The sequence below is a fragment of the Chamaea fasciata genome, unplaced genomic scaffold (genome assembly GCF_029207755.1).
Source record: "Chamaea fasciata isolate MVZ Bird 193981 ecotype frontalis unplaced genomic scaffold, bChaFas1.0.hap1 SCAF_9, whole genome shotgun sequence".
Classification (NCBI taxonomy): domain Eukaryota; kingdom Metazoa; phylum Chordata; class Aves; order Passeriformes; family Sylviidae; genus Chamaea; species Chamaea fasciata.
In genome coordinates, this window is record NW_027094094.1 from 21,782,251 (window position 1) to 21,791,982 (window position 9,732).

General features: G+C 38.8%; 1 long non-coding RNA gene across 1 annotated transcript; it reads left to right on the forward strand.

Annotated features, from left to right (window-relative positions):
• The first annotated feature begins 422 nt into the window (after nucleotides 1-422).
• On the forward strand, nucleotides 423-2,409 carry LOC136294068 (uncharacterized). Its single transcript, XR_010722299.1, has 3 exons — nucleotides 423-528; nucleotides 648-706; nucleotides 2,337-2,409. It is a non-coding gene; the product is annotated as an uncharacterized lncRNA (long non-coding RNA).
• Nucleotides 2,410-9,732: the final 7,323 nt, after the last annotated feature.

Consider the following 9,732-nt stretch of genomic DNA (forward strand, 5'->3'; position numbering starts at 1 on the left):
TAAACAAACTTAATTGACTAAAACTTTCACTTTTGTGCATTCTGTATGAGGTACTATTTGCAAGAGGCCTTTTAGGAATAGACCCTAAGTGACAAAATCTGACCTCTACCTAGCCTTAGATTTCTCAGTTCTTGTTTATTTACACAAAATAAGCCAATATGAACTCCTTTTAAAATTCACTGTAAGCAGAAAGTCTCTTACACACCATAATTTTTCACTAGTGAATAACCTTAGAATGAGTCCAAATTGAGACTCTCTGAACAGCATAAAATTCACACGCTTCTGCAGTAAGACTAATCATTATCTTCAGATAGGTGCTTATATATGTCAGTCAGTAGGCTTGTTCTATATGAAATGAATAGAAGTTTTAGACAAAGCTAAGACCTGCCTTTTTTTTTTTTTTTTTTTTTTTTTTTTTTTTTTTAAGTTGTTGTTGCAGTGAGACTTTACTACAGAGATGCCCCTGGGATGATTTTCTTAAATTTTGAGTTCTGGGCATATGCTGAATTATACATCTATCTCTACAAGGTTAGTGATTTTCATTTTCCATTCTTCTTTCACTGGCAAAGTAACTTGGGTTTGAATGGAAGCAATATGTCAGATTTAAATAATATACAGGAATGATAAAATTCTAACACTTCTTTCAGGGAACATGACAACTCTGGGATAACTGTTTTATCTCTAGGAAGTCTTCAAACATCACAAGGTAAAATTCTTAGCATCTCTAAGGAGTTTTGAATGGCCCACGTGACATGACTTGCTGACAGTTCTCTACTCTGTAGTTGTCAGGGCCCTCACAGCTCAAAACCTTCAGCTTTGGTCTCCCCCAGCCCCTGTCCACAGGCTCTGGATCTTCCTCAGTCCCTGCCTGAGCAAGACCATGGTCATGGGCCCCACTGATCCTGAGCTGACCCATGGGCTGATGGCCTTGACCTCTCACTTTTTTACCACAAACCTGCTCAAAGGTCATGATCCCAGCTGCACTCACTGGGTCTGATCCTGACCTGCAGGTAGACTTCCAGCTTGAGCTTGGATTTGCCTCATCACCACACACTTGTCTAATTGTCTGAACTCCTGTTTCAATATAAGCTGCTGTCTATGGTCCTGCCAGGACCCTGCCCTGGTGACACTGCCCTTGGCTCCCTCTTCCCTGGGAGAGCAGCTGCCCTTGCTGCTTCCTGACAGTAATGCAAAAGCTTCTATCTTATCAAAACAATATTGCAGACCAGAACCAGATGCCAGTTTTTACCCTGCAGTAGCCATAAGGTGATTTCCAGTGTTGTTGGTGATTTTTTGGGAGGAAGGGGGGAGTATCACTAAGAAGCCTATCCAGTGAAGTGAGCTCCTGTTAACAGTGCACTTGTCTTGTCAGCAGAGGATTTCTCTCAATTATTTTCCTAGAAGAGCCACAGAGCTTTAACACAAACATCCCATTTTCTTGTAATGCATCTTTGAAAAAGTACTCCAAGAAAAGAGGATTTTAGCCTGAGCAGATCTCTTATGAGCTAAAAATCACACAGCTGAGTTGGGACTTGGCCTTAACAGGCCCATTTCACTGCAAAGTCTACTGGCAACCTGGAACAGAGTGGAAGAGTAATTTTTTTTCTCTTGAACTCATAGAGGTACTGCAAACCCAAGTCAAGCGATGTGCCAGTTGTTCCTCGTAAGAGAATGCTACTATTATTAGAGTTTAGAGTTAGTATTAACATCTTTTTGATTTAAAGGATTTTTAATATATTTATTTCTTAACTGACCTTGATTTTGCTAACCAAAACAAACAAACAAAAAAACCAAAACACAAAACCCACCCACCCTCAAGTCTCAATTTTACTTGAAGACAATTTTTAATGGAAAAATGTTGTTACAGTTTTCAATTAATGGAACAAGTGTTCTGAAGGAAATTTTATCTTTAAAAGTTTTGTGTGCATATTTACATTGATGCATAAAATCACATTTATGCTATGCAGAATTTGGTTTTCTTGACTTCTGCATTTAACTAAGCACTTTGCTGTTAGAAGGCCAATATTGGTGATGTGGCAGTGGTTTGTGAAGCATCTATCAATGTGATATGTCCACTAACAGAGAATGCTTTTAAGATATCTGAAATAAGAACTCTGAGACTCTTCCAGCTTTGTTAAGTCCATTATCTCAATCAATAGCACTTGTATATGTGATATCTAAAAGGTATTATTTAATTATTATGCAGGTCTTATTTGACTGCAAAGGCACTGAGAACCTTTAAACATGAAGGTGCAGCATCCTTAGGCCAACTCTTGAATTTCTCAGGACAAGATGAGACTCTCTGAATAACAGTATGTCTCATCACTGTTTTACAGAATCAAGTCTACTGAGAGCATAGAGCACGAAGCTTAACAACACCGTTTCAGAACAGTAAAAGAAAATGTTTTTGAAGGCAAAGTGTTGCTGCCAATAATGCCAGGATGCTGAAATGTACAATGATTTGTATTTTGATGTGCTGCATCCATACAGCTGGAAATTGGATGCAGAGTCAAAACTACTACTAAGAAAATGTTCAGTACTAGCAAGAAGAAAGCATCTGCCACCACTGAAAAAAGGATGTGTAATCCTTGTAGGGCTGTGTGCCCTATCCGCAATGAGTGGTAACCTGTATGAAGGAATGAAAAGGGAATGTATTGTGCTGTTGTAGTGCACTGTTTATTGACTGGGGTTTTTTTTCCCTAACATTATAAAATAGTTTGGACGTTATGTAAATATCCTGGTATGACTTCATTACCCTTCCTTTTTCCCCAAGAACTTGCACCTTAAAATATTTTAGAATTAAACCAATTAATTTATAATAAGGACGTGTTGAAATACCAAGTACTGTAATGTAAAATATTGCATGAATCCCTTCTGCCAGTAGTAAATGACAAAGTTGAAAAGGTATGTGTTAAAGGAACATTAATAACGAGCAGCACAGTCTCACTCGCAGAGGTAGTGAAGAGTGAGTTGTTGCATAGGAGTTAGTGAGAAGCAGGAATAGCTGTTTGCTGCACAAGTTCATGGACTTGTTCCTCATCTGTCAGTCATTGCACAGCTGTGAGTGTGAAGCACTACCCACAGGTACCCAGAGATGGTAGAGCAGGGTTCAGGCATTTGAATTAGTGGGGCAGTAAGGAAATCCTCCTGCTGCCATCAGTCCTGCTCAATCATCTCTGGCTCAGCATCAGAGAACAAAAGGGCTGCAATTTCACTCGTTTCCTCACTTCTCTCTTTCTCTTTTACAGTTCTCAGTTTTTCCCTGAATGAGAAGTGCTGATTCAATCTGCATTACAAGCCTTTAGGCATTTCTTGCCATAGGTCATCCAAGAAAAATGTCCCTGTTGTTTCCCCATCTGCTCTACAGTAATCTGGGTGTTTGTTTCAGACCTACCTAAAATACAAAGCCCCAACAAAGTAAGGAAACAACAAGGGGATTTTATCCTTGGAAAGACAGGAAAAGTCCTTCTACTACTAAGCAGCTTACAAGGCCAAAAGTTGGTAATTTTACATAATTAATATTTCTTTACTTCACCTCTGATCATTCACTTGTCCAAAAGCTGTTTCAGGCCAGTTTACTCATTCACAGACAGACTAGTAATTATTGTAGATTTAAGACACCTAAATCCAAAATACTGTCAGATGTGACTATTGCACAAGAGGATCAGACTAAAAGCCTGACACATTACTACTCTTTCAGGTTAGCAAAACCTTGGATGGAGGCTTCCCTCCATCATTCCTAAAATAATGATAATCCCTATACCTAAGATTTTGCAATTCTGTAGCTGGACAGCACCTGTACTAAAAGGATTTTCCATTGCTGCTGTCTTCTTAGCAGATTAATTACAGGAGGGTACTCCACAGAACATGCCATTCTTGACCTGCACAGAATGTTCAGATGTCTTGACTTTTTCCTCTTAAAAAAAAATCTCAAGCATTAACAATTAGTAGTGTAGAAATATTAAAATTGTGTTTATATTTTAGCAATGACCTTATCTCCATTTTTCCCTTGTAAAAGAGGAAAGATCAGTGGTGCAAGGCACTAAGGAACTTCCTAATTTAAGATTTAATTTAACCCACTTTCACGCAACATAGATTATGCCATAAAGATACTACTACTGAAACTACATTTTGCAGTGCAGCAGTAAGACAAAGTTTTACAGTGGACATGTATGAAGTATATACACATTTGTGCTATATTTCCAGCTTTGATTTCTAAAAAAAAAATATATATATATATATTTTTAAGTAATCAATTCAAGTATAACTAAAAACAATAATCTGATTTTAAAAGCATTGATTTGCAGCCAACTGGGTCCACTTTAACTGGGTGGGCTAGGGGTTATAATATAACAAGTGTGGTGCCAAGGAAGTAGAATGTCTTCTTCCATCATGAAGTTAAGGTATTTCATATTGTGATACACCGTCAACAATGATTCTGTGAGTCACCTTCCAGAAAACCCTCCAATGTATGAATTGGCCCAGATTCCCTAGTTCTGCCTTGGACCATTCCTTTTATATCCTAAAACTCACAGTGCTGTTAAAGATTTTCCACTGCAATTTTCATGCTTATTGAGAGGTGAGGAAGATCAAGGTAGGATATTCATAGCCCTTTCAACAGAGATAGGAAATAGATACATTTTAGAACTGCTTTGGTCTCTTTATTATGGAGGATTCAATACAGAAATTTTTACTCTTTCAAGCTAAAGACTAGTAATTTATTTTATCACATCTTTTTCAGTTTCCTCTACAAACTTTTTCAGACCACATTTGTGGATGTCCCTCCTGAAATGGCACTTTCTGCTCTATTCACTCCAGAAGGCAATTGGAACTCATGGGCGAGTCTCCATCCTCCTAGCACTTCATAGAGACACCTGACCAGAGACTGCTGATGCACAGGCAGCTGGAATATGTGCTGTCTTATACAGGGAAGGAGTGTGGGAATAAGTAAACAGAAGGGCCAGAAGTCCTCTCTCTAGGGAACTGTGGAACTGATACTGGAAGACTGTCAAGTTAGAATATCCGTAGAATAATAGGACATGAGTTCAAGCCACACATAAATCCTGATTTCAGAGGCTTGAGCTCAGGTAAGACTCTGGATTACATGAAATTTGTAAGAAAAGTACAGGAAATCTGCAGTGATTTCGTGTATTTAAAACATGTTCTCAATCTAACTAAGACAAATTAGTTTCAACAGAAAAAAAATAATCCTGGAAGTGATTCCCAGAATTTTGAATGAAGAGATTTTCAAAAATTCAAGTTTAAGATATTTACTTGAAAACTATTTCAGGCTGAGGCAGGATCTGAATCTAGTTGTCACAGCTCTACAACGTTATTCTACATATAGAAGTTTATGACATACATAATTACCTTATTCCAGTTTGTATTCTAGAACAAACATGTCTGCACAAGGCAGTTATTCAGTAAGGATACTGCTTTTATTCTTGAATAATTCCATGTGCAGTCAAGCTCTCAGTCAAATCACCACAACTCTGTATGTAGATGAATTGTCAGTCTCTCTCTGCTTGCATTTACAGGAAATCTGTATCTCTGTTACTAAATGCAGCTGACAGATCTGAAAATGTCACATTTGTTTGCAGAGTAGGCAGAGATCTTACAAGCTCTCACCTCTATTAGCCTACTATTTCTGTGTCCTTTGCAGGTATTATGAACTGCATATCCCTTCATATTTTGTATGAAATGTCATTAGCAAACTAATAAATGCTATGGATGGAAGGAAAAGTTTTTTCTCCCTTTTTCTCCCTTGTTTGCAAAAAAGAAAGAGGTGTTTTTTTTTTTTTTTTTGCCAAAAGATAGAGTTTTTGAGTGTGGCATCAACTTTATATATAAGTCAGGAGAAGAAAAGTGAGTTGCTTTTCTTTGGGAAGGGGGAGTAAATAAATCTTTGTTCTAGTTCAGTAAAAAACCTCTACATATTAGACCTTTTCACCATAAAGACTTTCTTTTCTTTTCTTTTCTTCATGCTATTTGTGTTTGTCACCTGTGTTTGCCTAATTCTGTCACACGTACTGTCTCAAAGCCTTAATAAAACATTAATGTCCAAGCCCCAGAACTTCCACTGTTACATTTCTATCATTTATCTCTGATACTGATTTTAGCTATGGTTGCTTTTTAGAAGAGTAAAACAGCAAGCTATACATTTCAAGGAAGGGACAAGATTAATGACTGTATACAACTGGGACCTGCTGCTCATGATGTAAAATATCAGTTGGAACTCTTAATATGTACTTAAAATATTTCATTTTCTACTTTGTGTAGTTCTTATAGCTCCACTTTAATATTCTTCTCTAAAACAATTCAAGTATAGACTGTATGACCTTATAAGCATCTTTTAAATGAGTAAATAAATGTAGCTTTAATTCAAAAAGTTGTCACTATATGGCTACTTTCTGGCCCATAAGAAATTACACGGCGCTGGCTGTTTAGGCATGTTTAATGTGAACTCATCCCACCTATATTCTCAGCAGACTGCAATTCCTGAAAAGCCCATGAAGAAGGACAGGCTCTCTTTTTCCCCCGGTATTTCCCACAGCAGACTGGAAGAAAGAGATCAGTTGTGTTATCACTTTTAGAGTTAACATGCTGTGGGCAGGAGTCTGCATCCTTGTTTAACGTCACAGCAGACTGTAGGAATCAGGCATTACACAAACATTCAGTGATAGCCTTTTTCAGAATCACAAGCCCAAGACCAGCTGGTTTTCTTGTTGAGGAGGTCATTCTAGATTTCCAAAATAGGACCAGTGAACAGAGTTCCTCATTTTTCAGATGTTTTTGTTCTTTCAATAAGTGTCACGAGCCCGAGTCACTGTCACCTGCAGGGGTTCTAGAAGGTTCCCTCGCGCCTCCCCTCAGCAGTGAGGGCCCAAAGGCAGGTGAGGCATCAGCTGGAGTTTCTGGAGAAGGGGAGGATGTGCATGTCCCACTCCCCGGTCACTGGTGGGAGGAAACCCAGCCTGAGGCGTACAGCACCTGGGTGCAGGCTCTGCAGGCATCTCCCAGACTGTACAGCAGCCTCCCAGGAATCTGCCCCGTCACCAGCTCCACCCCAGAACGGCTCACAGAGTAACACTAATTGGGCGAATGGAGAGAACCCGGGCGTTTGGAGTTGCTCACCTGGGGATGATCAACCCTCGTCACAGCGGGCTCCGTGCCCCAAGGGCAGGCAGGAATGGCTGCCAGGGTGCACGGAGCCGGTGTTTGGCTGCCTGGGAAGAGGGAAGCAGCAGCTACGTTGTCCTTGGAGAAAGAAGGGCTGTGAGGGGCAGGGGGTGCCCGGCCCTCGGCTCCCCGACACCTGTGCCCTGCGTGGAGGCAGCAGCAGCAGCAGCACCCGCCGGGGCTGCCAGCAGGTCAGTGCCTCGGCTGAAATTCCATTCCTTCTCTTCCCTCTGAGGAATGTTTGGCAGCACGTTAACCTCTTTTGGAGACTTTTAAAGCACGTATCAAGAAAATTCCCTTTACAAATCATCATCAGTCTCCTTTGGTTCAAATGTTATTAGCTTTTTTATTGAAAGCAAACTTTTTTCATGAAGTTCTCTTTTCCTTTCAAACAAAGGATTTGAATTTTTAAATCAAAGTAGCCTTTAGGTTGTTTGTTATATGTGTATCTTGTAGTATGGTATTTCATTTTAAGGAAGAATTCCTTTGGGGAGGTTTATTTTGTTCAAAAATTTAAAATTTGATGTGTTTGACTTAAGATTCTATGGGTTTTGTTGATAACTTGTTTTCCACAGGAAAAAGTGTGTTTGTCATAATGGCTTTTCCCTTCAGAAGGGAATTCTGTAACTCTTTTATGTTTAATGTGGTTGTCTATACATTGTTGTTTTGTGGTTTTCTTCTGTTGTTAAATAACAAACTGGGGCTTCTTAAGTGTGAGAAAGAAAAATAGCCTTTATACTATTGTTTACCTCGTCATTGGTATTATATAGTTCTTCGTGTCATCAAAATGGTATTTAATCATGGTAGCCTTAATCCTATCTACCAACTCCTCCATTGTGCAAGGCTTTCGAACAGGACAGCACTCGCTGGGTTACTGAATCCTCCCCTCCCTATTGCAGCCGTCACTTTGGATAATTTGGTTTTGAAGTGTGTTGTAGTCTATCTTAACAACCCTTGTGTGGTTTATTCCCACTATTCCCAGAGGATGGCTGTTACAGAATGTGATTACTTTACAACATTGGTGGTGAGCCATTTGCCATTGGAACTGACTTGGGATAAAGTCAAAAACAATGAGCTACCACCATACGCTGAAAAAAAAAAAAATCATGGCCAGCTCAAATCCATTTGGACTCAGGTCAAAATCCTCTTCTAATTTTTTTTTTTGTCCTCTCAGCTTTTTAACTAGAAGTTAGACAGCAATCCTGTCCTCTCTCATCTTTTGTTATAGTAGACTAAATAAATCAAGCTTGTTTAATCTCATTTTATAAAATAAGCTTTCCATTGCCCTTATCTACCTAGCAGTCCTCCTCTGCCTGCTCTAAGTCCGGTTAATCTCTCGAATGCAGGTGACTAGACTGAATGCTGAATTTCAGGTGAGCTCTTCCCAGACCTTTACACAATACTTTTGCTTTTCCTTGGCTGGAAGTTGCACCAGATGCTATACAGTGCTGATGCACAATCACTGTATTTTAGCAGTCATCCTATTAATATTGAGAAATTATACCATTTATGATTTTTTAGCTCATAATAGATTTGAGGTTTGTTTTTAAACCAGAGGTAATTTAATGTGCTGTCATCTACTTTCAATAATCCTAGGCTATATCTGTTAAATATTTTTATCTGTGCATTGTTGCTTTCAACTTGCTATTGTAAAGTTTTGGCTATTACTGGAAGCAGAGTGAAGAAATATCAGCATTAGACATGGTACTTCAATTCTTATAATAGCGTTTATTTGGCTTGTATTGGTTTTGTTTTGTTTAAGTTTGGTAGAGATTCCTTGTTGCAGTTGTCTCAAATTCTAAAGTTCTGAGTTGGATTGGAGATTACCTAGATTCTTATAGTCTGGGACCACACCAGCCTTGATTTCTTTTTCACTTCATATGATTTTTATTTTCTACTGTCATTCCTCTCAGTTGTTTCCCTTTCAACCCCATGCTCAGTATTGTCCTTCTCGTTTAAATGAATACAACATATCAATTCAAGGTTGGAACATGCCTGTATTATCCTTAAACATAACTGCATTAATTTCTTTCTTTCATTTATGTAACTGAAAAAATAACTTCATCTATTTTAATATCCTTTGCAAAGCCTAGGACAGCTCCTCCCTTGGCAGTTCTCACTTCACCCCATGCTTCTCAGTTAAGGACCAATGAGCACACACAACTGCTTTTCCCCATGTGTTCTGTCTGTTTCTTTTTTCACACCTAACACTTCTTGGGGCAGTAGAGCATTCAGTTAGGCCTGGAGTACCTTCTTCTGGGTTTCTTTTTTCTTTTTACTGTGTTTGGAATGTAGATTCTTGACTATTCAAACATTCTTTTTGTGAAGTATTAGTAAGACTTTGCTCTCTGTTCAACCTATTACCTCCACGGTCCAGCTGATGTAACTACACCAGAGTTTGCCTTTCTGGAATTTAAAGGTTTAGAGATCCACTTAGTTAGTTTATTCTCCTGTTTAACTCACACCAGTTTTGTCTGACTTGGTCCAGAGCTGACTTCTACACTGGGCTACTTTCTAATATTCACTACTTATCAGTAATATAGATATAATACA